The 9,282-nt window shown below is 42.5% G+C and overlaps 1 protein-coding gene and 1 non-coding gene across 2 annotated transcripts in view; both read right to left on the reverse strand.

Moving 5' to 3' along the window:
* MRTFA (myocardin related transcription factor A) overlaps positions 1–9,282 on the reverse strand; it is a 213,922-nt gene that overhangs the window by 135,122 nt on the left and 69,518 nt on the right. The window lies entirely within an intron of this gene.
* On the reverse strand, positions 2,620–2,725 carry LOC122150057. Its single transcript, XR_006163464.1, has one exon. It is a non-coding gene; the product is annotated as a U6 spliceosomal RNA (small nuclear RNA).

The raw sequence follows: 9,282 nt of genomic DNA on the forward strand, positions 1-9,282 counted from the left end.
AATTAAAAAAAAAAAAAAATACATAAGGGGGAAAAAAAAAAAAAAACTGAGGCCGAGTTTTGCCAAGTTCTCTCCCACCCCCATCCTGCCTGGGTCTGGAGGTGAGATGCAGTGTTAGCGTAGCAGGACACCCACCTTGATGTGTGAGATGGAGGCCACGCTAGATTCCAAAGACTGCGCCGCGGGGCTGGGTGGAGGTCACTGCTCTGGCCACGTGTGCCCTTCCCCCCACCGTCACCCCCTCCCTGTCCACCCCTTGGCTTGGCAGTCAGCTGAAGGCTCCAGGTGAGGAGAGCCTGATGCAACACCATTTGCCCCAACGCCATACACCTAGTCTGGGCTGCAAAAAGGAAGAGCCTTCTTCATACTGTAGCAACCACTGATTGCCCCTGGAACCAGCTCAACAGGGGCATGTGGAAACCTTCCCAGGCCCAGTGCTTGGAGATCTCTGAGCACGCTTGCCCTCAAGATTTCGCCCATCCAGATTCGTACGTCTCCAATCACCTGGGGGAGACTGCTAAGTGTGCTGTTCCACTTCTCTTGAAAGTTCACACCAAAGGGATGAGTCTTTGCCCTCTGCAGAGTTGAGACAGAAAATAACTCATAGTCACCACATCCCGGGAATAGAAATGGAGTGGCCCATTTCAGATGCATCAGGGATATGTGTTTGCATTTTGAAATCTGAGCCATAACTTTTACCAAAGCTTTGGGAGAAATGGCTGCCCTTCTAGAGGAAAAAGCAAATTACTTCCAATGTAGTCTTTGCAAGATTACAAATTCTTTGTGGTTTAAAGAATTTTCTCCCCTAAACTAAACAAAGTGGGGGAACTTTTTGCAGCCATTGGTGCATTGTAAGTAGGGAGCTTTTATTCTAGAATTCCAAGAAATGGAAAATCACTTCTGTAGATCCTAGAGCCTACCAAAATAGAAATGACAACTTTCAGCTACTTCATATATGTGGGTTTGGTGGTGGGGAGGGAACCTACTTTGAAAAAATAAAACTCTTACCCTTAAAAAAAAAAAAGTCTCAATCTTAGGATAAAGTCCAAACTCCTAATACGGCTTTTAAGGCCTGCTTGTATCTCTAAGCTATTTTCTTCCCATTCTTCTCACATTTAATAGTTTTAACAGTTTTAGCTAACATGTATTAAGTACCTTGTGTGTCAGGCACCAGTCTAAGGGCATTATTAGATGTACTAAATCATTCAGTCCAATATATGAAGTAGGAATTATTGTTACACCTATTTCCAGGTGAAGAAACCAGGTCTACTAAGCGGTGAGACCAGGCAGTCTGACTCCAGAGTTGCCTCTACACCAACTGCAGTAAAAGTCCACCAGTTTCTCAAGTGTACTATTTTACCTTGTCCTGCCAATTCTTCACTGTGTTCCCTCTGTTGGAACATCATTCAGGGCACAGCTTCAACAGTCCTTCCTCTGTGAAGCCTTCTCTGCAGTCTTCACTCCAAAAAACCAAACTCATTGCCGTTGAATCGGTTCCAACTCACAGTGACCCCTCCTTGGGTTTCCAAGGCAGTATCTTTATGGAGGGAGCTCTGGTGGCATAGTGCCTAAGGCATTTAACTGTTAACCAAGAAGGCTGGCGATTCAAACCCACCAGCCACTCCTTGGAAGGAAAGTTGGGCAATCTGCTTCCCTAGTAATACCTCCTTGGAAACCCAAGGGGGTCATTATGAGTTGAAATCGACTCGAGGGCAGTGAGTTTTGTTTTGGTTTAGTATCTTTATGGATGTAGATTGCCCAGTCTTCCTTCCATGGTGTGACTAGTGGGTTTGAACTGCCAGCCTTCTGGTTAGCAGTCAAATGCCTTAGGCACTACGCCACCAGAACTCCCGCAGTCTTCTCTAGAGTTGGTTAAATCTCCCTGCTATTTTCCCTCAGTGCATCCTGAAATCCCCGTTGTAACATCACACTCTAATACAATTACTTGACTGCCTTCACCGACAAATTCCAGATTGCACGAGGGCACAGACAATGCCCATCTTGCTCATTTGTTTGCCTAGCACCTGAAGCAAGCTTGGAATATATCAGGTGCCGAGTGAATTTCACATGGCACCAACATCATGAAGACTTTAACTCCCTTCCAAAAATAATTCACTGGTTCTCTAAGAGTCCTGTTCATATGGCACACAGTTTATGCTTCATATTTTATTACATAGCTATTTAAAGGATGCATATGTATGTCTTTTTCCTACATGCTTACGAAAAGCAGGGATATCATCTCATAGACCTATATGACCTTTGAAGTAACTTTCACAACCTTATCGTTTAAAACCTACCAGTAACTCCTTGGAAGGAAGACAGGGCAATCTACTTCTGTAGTGATACTGCCTCGGAAACCCAAGGAGGAGTCACTATGAGTTGGGTCCGACTTGACGGCACATAACAACAACAACAACAACATCATTTAAAAGTAATTACTGCGTAAAAGGGATCTGTCTGTAGTATTTATAACAATGGCATGTAAATGTACATTTATCTCTATACAAATTTCAGCTTAAAAATTATCAAAAGACATGGATTGATAAATTAAATACTGAATTACTTGAGAGCTTAAAATAACCCCCATGAACTATCTGGCTATGAGTCAGAACTGACTCAGCAGCAGGGTTTGGTTTTTCGGAACTCACTGGTCATCCCCGCATAGGAGCCATGCTGATCCTCTCTGTATCCTTCTACTTTTAGTATATGTGCTGCCGATGAGCACCTCACACTACCTGAAAACCAAACTCCTCAACTGAACATTCACAGTCCTCGATAACCCACGCTCCTTATTAGCTATCCACCCAATCCTCCTAACTGTCCCATACTTCCTATCCTAACCAAGGTGAGAGCCTCTGCCCCCTCACATGTCACGCTTATTCTAGTTTCCAGGTTTCTCCTTAGGATACTCTCCCTACATGAACACCAGTACACCCTTCCCTCCTTTGAGGCCTCTTGCCTATCCAAATTTTCTTATCCTCTAAGGTCTAACTCTAATTTTACCTTCATTGTGAAACCTTCCTGACCTCATCTTTTCTTTCTTAGGACCTCGTAATCCTCTCTAATCCCTGTATCTCCAACAAGAATAGAAACTGCTGGAGTCTCAGCATCATGCCCTCTAAGTGCTCAGGAATCCCTCCAAGTATCTACCACAGTGTTAATTATACAATCAATAATTAATAAATCCTAAGAGGGCAATAAATTAATGGGCAAATTACTTCCGTAGTGATACTGCCTCGGCAACCCAAGGAAGGGTCGCTATGAGTCAGGTCCAACTCGACGACACATAACAACAACAACAATTAATAAATACTTGCTGATGAAAAGAGAAGTCTCATGTTAGCTGTGAATATAATCAACTCTCGATCAGTCCATGCAAACAGCAGAGCCACTGAACAGAAAGGAAACAATGTGGGTAAATTCAACTATCTTTCAGAGCTTGCATTCGCATTACGTACTGTGTGGTTTTCGAATTTTCTAGGAAGTCACACATGGTCTAACTACACAATTCCTCACTTGTCAGGCCTAGTGCCTGCTCAGCTTATCATTCCACATTGGCAAACAACTGTCCAACTTCTCCTCATTGGTGACACAGAGATAAAAATAAGCAGAGGTTGTCATATTCTAAACATTTGCTGGGTCACACCTTCCCCCTAATAGCAAGATCATTGTTTGGGCACAAAAGATCGTCTTTTCTAACTCTCACTGGGCAAATATCTTGTTTATGTCAACCAAGTGCTTCTGGAAACAGAAGGTAGTGACAATATCTACAAGAACATGAAAGAAAAATCTGCCAATGGAAACCCCTGTGATCATCTACTCTTAGGACAATGAAGAGCTGTTAAACTGCCAAATTCTTCTCACAGTCTACAGAGATTTGCCTCAGCCTGAGGCTGTTCTTCTTAAAGGAGAGTTTCTAAACTCCTAAAACTTCTCTTTCTCATTCAGCTTATCAAACCTTTATCACAACATACCACACAGATGGAAAGATGAAGTCTCTCAGCCTGAATGCTTGTTGTTTACACCTGGTTGAAGCTATTGCTTCCTCAGACAGAATTCAAAATATCTGGTAGGGTAGCGCCTAAGACACTTGACTGCTAACCAGAAGGCTGGTGATTCAAACCCACCAGCCACTCCTCTGAAGGAAGGTTGGGATACTGCCTCGGAAACCCAAGAAGGGGTCACTATGAGTCAGGTCCCACTGGAGGGCACACAACAACCACAACAACAACAAGCTTATCTCCAGAAAACTATTCAAATACTTTCAGTAGTAACCTAATGGCAACAGGTTTGCTACTAAAAAATTTCCCATCTTCCCGTTTGAGCAGATCTGGCTAAAATCCCCCTCCCCATAAAGGGGAATTTGAGTAAAAATACTGCTAGCTTCCAGTTCCCTTAGGCAAATTTCCAGCCCCAGTGCAAGGCCATGAGGTTAAACATTTCTTGATGACGCAGGCACCCTCTGAGGGAGGAACAAGGAAAAAAAATCAAAACTTATTCTTCCCAGTGCAATAAATCAAGAGGCAGTGACCAACTTCAAAAAAAAAAAAAAAGTGAAATCAAACTACATACTGTTTACTCTACCAACCCCAGTGGGAGTACAGAACCCAGATGAGAGCTGTGAGATAGGAAAAAATGCAACCGTAGGACAAGCAGTCTAACCATGTTGTTATGTGCTGTCGAGTCGGCCCCGACTCATAGCGACCCCTCCTTGGGTTTCCGAGGCAGTACCACTACAGAAGTAGACTGCTCAACCTTCCTTCCGAGGAGTGGCTGTTGGGTTTGAACCGCCAGCCTTCTGGTTAGCAGTCAACTGCCTTAGGCACTATGCTACCAGAGCTCCTATAGTCTAACCATATTCATAGGTAAATCTCTGGAATATTAATTCATTGTATGTTCCCAGCTACTGTATACGTTAAAGTAACTACAGCAAAGTGACTGAACTGGTGGTTGTGGGGTGAAGAAATGGAGTCACACTTACTTATCAAAGATTAAAATGTATACTAGGTGAAAAGTTGGGGAAGATTACAGGGAAGGACGTTTCATCAACGTCTTCGGGACAGAGTACAAGGGTGATCACAGAGAATGTAGATTGATCTGAGAGGCTGCTGGGTTCAGGGATTCCTGGCCACATGCAAATGATAGCAATGGAAGATCCTCGGTGAGAATGAAATAAAAATGGAATTGTTCCCAAGGAACTGATTTATAGATCATACACCTTTAGAATTAGAAAGGGCCCAATGCTTACAAGAAAATGTAAACGATGAAAATATTGTTCCATTTGTATAGTACTTTACTTCTCAAAAGGCGCTATGGTGGCACAGTGGTTAAACCATTCAGTCGCTAACCAGAAGGTAAAAGGTTTGAACCCACCTGCCACTCCATGGAAGAAAGATGAGGCAGCCTGCTTCTGTAGAGACTTATAGCCTTGGATACCCTATGGGGCAGTTCTACTCTGTCCTATGGGGTCACTATGAGTCGGAATTGACTCGATGGCAGCTGGCTTAGTGTTTTTGATATTTAATTCTCAAAGTGCTTTCATTCAATTAGTTCTTAAATAAATACATACACACACACACACACCTGCCATGTGCCAGGAAGCATCTATAGTTAAAACACTGGACTGTTAAGCAAAAAGTCAGCAGTTCGAACCCACCAGCCACTCCGCTGGAATAAGATGAGAAAGTTTGCTTCCGTAAAGATTTAGAAACCCTATGGAGCAGTTCCACCCTGTCCTATTAGGTCACTATGAGTCTGAATCAACTCACTGGCAATGGGTTTGGTTTGGTTTATATGCCAGGAAGTGGGGGTACAGTTTTAGACAATATGCCCTCTTTAATGGGATTTACTGGCTAATGATGAGCCCTGCTAAGAACAATAATGCAATAAAGCAATCACTCTGTGGTGCTAAGTATGGGAAATAGGAAAATATGATGATACAAATGATGCTGGAGATTGCATTACAGAATTTTGCACAATCAATGACTTATTCATTGCCAATACCTTTATTCAACAACATAAACAGCAACTATACACATGAACTTTGACACACAGAATACACAGAAAGGTCGCTGCGTGGCATAGATGGTCTGTACTCAGCTAGTAACCCAAAGGTTTCCTGTTCAAACACACAAAGTGACACCACAGAAGATCCAGGCCTGGAGAGCAGCTTCTGTAAAGATTACAACCAATGTGACTCCAAAGCCCATGAAGTCTTGCCAAATAAATACACAGACAAATGCCTCAACAGACAGACTATACATGACTCAAATCAACTACACTGTGGAAAGGGACAATGAAGAAGCTCGATATCATCAGTCAAAACAAGACCAAGTGCCAACTGTGGAACAGACCATCAACTGCTCACCTGCAAGTTACGTTGAAGAAAATTAACACAAATCCAGACAGCCAACATAGGACCCTGACTGTATCTCACCTGGATTGAGAAACTATCTGAAGAACAGATTTGATGCATTGAACACCAGTGAGTGAAGCCCAGATGAGTTGTGGGATAACATCAACAACAACATACATGAAGAAAACAAAAGGTCATTAAAAAGACAGGAAAGGAAGAGAAGACCAAAAGAGACTCTGAAATTTGCTCTCGAATGGAGAGTTAGCTAAAGTGAATGGAAGAAATGAAGTACAAGGGACAAACAGAAAATTCCAAAGGGCAGGTTGTTGTTGTTGTTATGTCCCGTTGAGTCAGACCCGACTCATAGCAACCCCTCCCTGGGTTTCTGAGGCAGTATCACTACAGAAGTAGATTGGCCAACCTTCCTTCCAAGGAGTGGCTGGTGGGTTTGAACCACCAGCCTTCTGTTTAGCAGTCAAGTGCCTTAGGCACTATGCTACCAGAGCTCCTAAAGGGCAGGTAGAAAAGGACAAAGTATTAAAGAACACACTCAGCTTTTCTCAAGCTGAAAGAACTGAAGAAAAAAATTCAAGCCTCAATATTAAATATTGAAGGATTCTATGCAATACTGAAGGATTCTATAGGCAAAATATTGACTGACTTAAGAAGCATCAAAAGAAGATGGAAGGAACACAAAGAATCACTGCACCAAAAACAACTGGTCAACATTCAACCATTTCAGGAGGTAACATATGATCAAGAACCGAAGGAAGAAGTCCAACTTGTACAGAAGGAACTGGCAAAAAACAAGGCTCCAGGAACTGACAGAATACCTACTGAGATGTTTCAACAAACAGATGCAGTGCTGGGGGCACTCACTCATTTATGCCAAGCAATTTGGAAGACAGCTACCTGACCCGGTCAAGTGACTGGAAGAGATCCATATTTTTGCACATTCCAAAGAAAAGTGATCCAACAAAATGCAGAAATCATTATTAATAAGACATGCAAACAAAATTTTGCTGAAGATAATTCAAACAGTTGCAGCAGTTCATCGACAGGGAACTACCGGAAATTCAAGCTAGATTCAGAAGAGGGCATGGAAAGAGGGATATCAATGCTGATGTCAGGTAGATTTTGGCTGAAAGTAGAGAGTACCAAAAAGATGTTTACCTGTGTTTCACTGACTCTGCAAAGGTATTTGACTGTGTGGTCATAAAAATTATGGGAAATACTGTAAAGCATGGGAATTCCAGAACACTTAACTGTGTTCATGAGGAACCTGTGCAGAGACCAAGAGGCAGTCGAACAGAACAAGGGGATATTCTGTGGTTTAAAATCCGGAAAGGTGTGTATCAGAGTTGTATTCTTTCACCATACTTAATCAATCTGTATGCTGAGTAAATAAGCCAAGAAAACTGGACTATATGAAGAAGAATGTGCCATCAGGATTGGAGGAAGACTCACTAACAACCTGCGATATGGAGATGACACAGCCTTGCTTGTAAAAGTGAAGAAGACTTAAAGTACTTACTAACGAAGATCAAAGACTACAGCCTTCAGTATGGATTATACTTCAACATAAAGAAAACGAAAATCCTCACAACTGGACCAATAAGCAACTTTACGACAAAGATTGAAGTTGTGAAGGATTTCATTTTACTTGGATTCACAATCAATGGCCATAGAAGCAGCAGTCAAGAAATCCAATGACATATGGCATTGGGCAAATATACTGCAAAAGATCTCTTTAAAGTTTTTAAAAGCAAAGATGTGACTTTGAAGACTAAGGTGTACGTGACCCAATCCATGGTATTTTCAACAGCATCATATGCATGTGAGAGTTGAACAATGAATAAGGAAGACTACAGAAGAACTAATGCACTTAAATTGTGATGTTAGGAAAGAACACTGAAAGTTACCATGGACTGCCAAAAGACCAAACCAATCTGTCTTGGAGGAAGTACAGCCAGAATGCTCTCTGGAAGTGAGAATGGCCAGACTTCATCTCTCATACTTTGTTCGGAAGGGATTAGTCCCTGGAGAAGGGTATCATGTTGGGTAGAGGGTCAGCGAAAAAAGGGAAGACCCTTAACAAGGTGGATTGACACAGTGGCTACGACGACGGGCTCAGGTACGGCAACGACTGTGAGGATGGCACGGGACCGGACGGTGTTTCATTGCGCTGCACACAGGGTCACTAGGAATTGAAACCAGCTGACGGGCACCTGACAACAACTACGATGGTATGTACCAAATACAGGGGAGCACAGAGGAAGGAGCACCTCGCTCTGTCCGGAGGAGGCAAAGACAGCATGCCTCTCAGGAGTAGCAACTCTTAAGCTGACTCTTGAAGAATGAAGTTAGCATGCTTCCAAGCAGAGAGAGGAATGGACAAGGCAGAGGGAAAATTACAGGCAAAAACAGAAAAATAAAAGAGCACAGAGTGTTCTGGAAACTAAAAGCAGTTCAGCACTGCTGGAGAGTTTTAGGTTGGAAGTGACAGGAGATTAGATAGTTAGCCAGAAGCCAGACAGACAAATAGAGCAATTCAAAGTCTAACCTGTAGGAAACTGGTATTCACTGAAGAAGTCTGAGCAGGAGGATAAAATAATTAGAATTGATCCTTAGGAAAATTATCTTAGCAGCTATGAAAGCCAGATTACAGGACAATCAGGCTAAAATCAAGGAGACAAATAAGACTACTGAAGCTACAACTGAGAAATGACGAGTCTGATCCAGGACTGTAGGACAGAGGACAGGAGGTCTAAGTAGAAGTAGTCTATATAACTCAAGAGATCACATAACTATGGGATATAAAGAAAAGGGAAAATTGAGAGTAAGTCCTAATTTTCTGATTTGTGCAACTGTTTGTTACCAGGTTGGGGAAGGAGGTTTAGGGGTTGTTGTTGTTGTTGTTGTTGTTA

The sequence above is a fragment of the Orycteropus afer genome, unplaced genomic scaffold (genome assembly GCF_000298275.1).
Source record: "Orycteropus afer afer isolate SDZICR_OR568_19922 unplaced genomic scaffold, OryAfe1.0 scaffold00083, whole genome shotgun sequence".
Lineage (NCBI taxonomy): Eukaryota > Metazoa > Chordata > Mammalia > Tubulidentata > Orycteropodidae > Orycteropus > Orycteropus afer.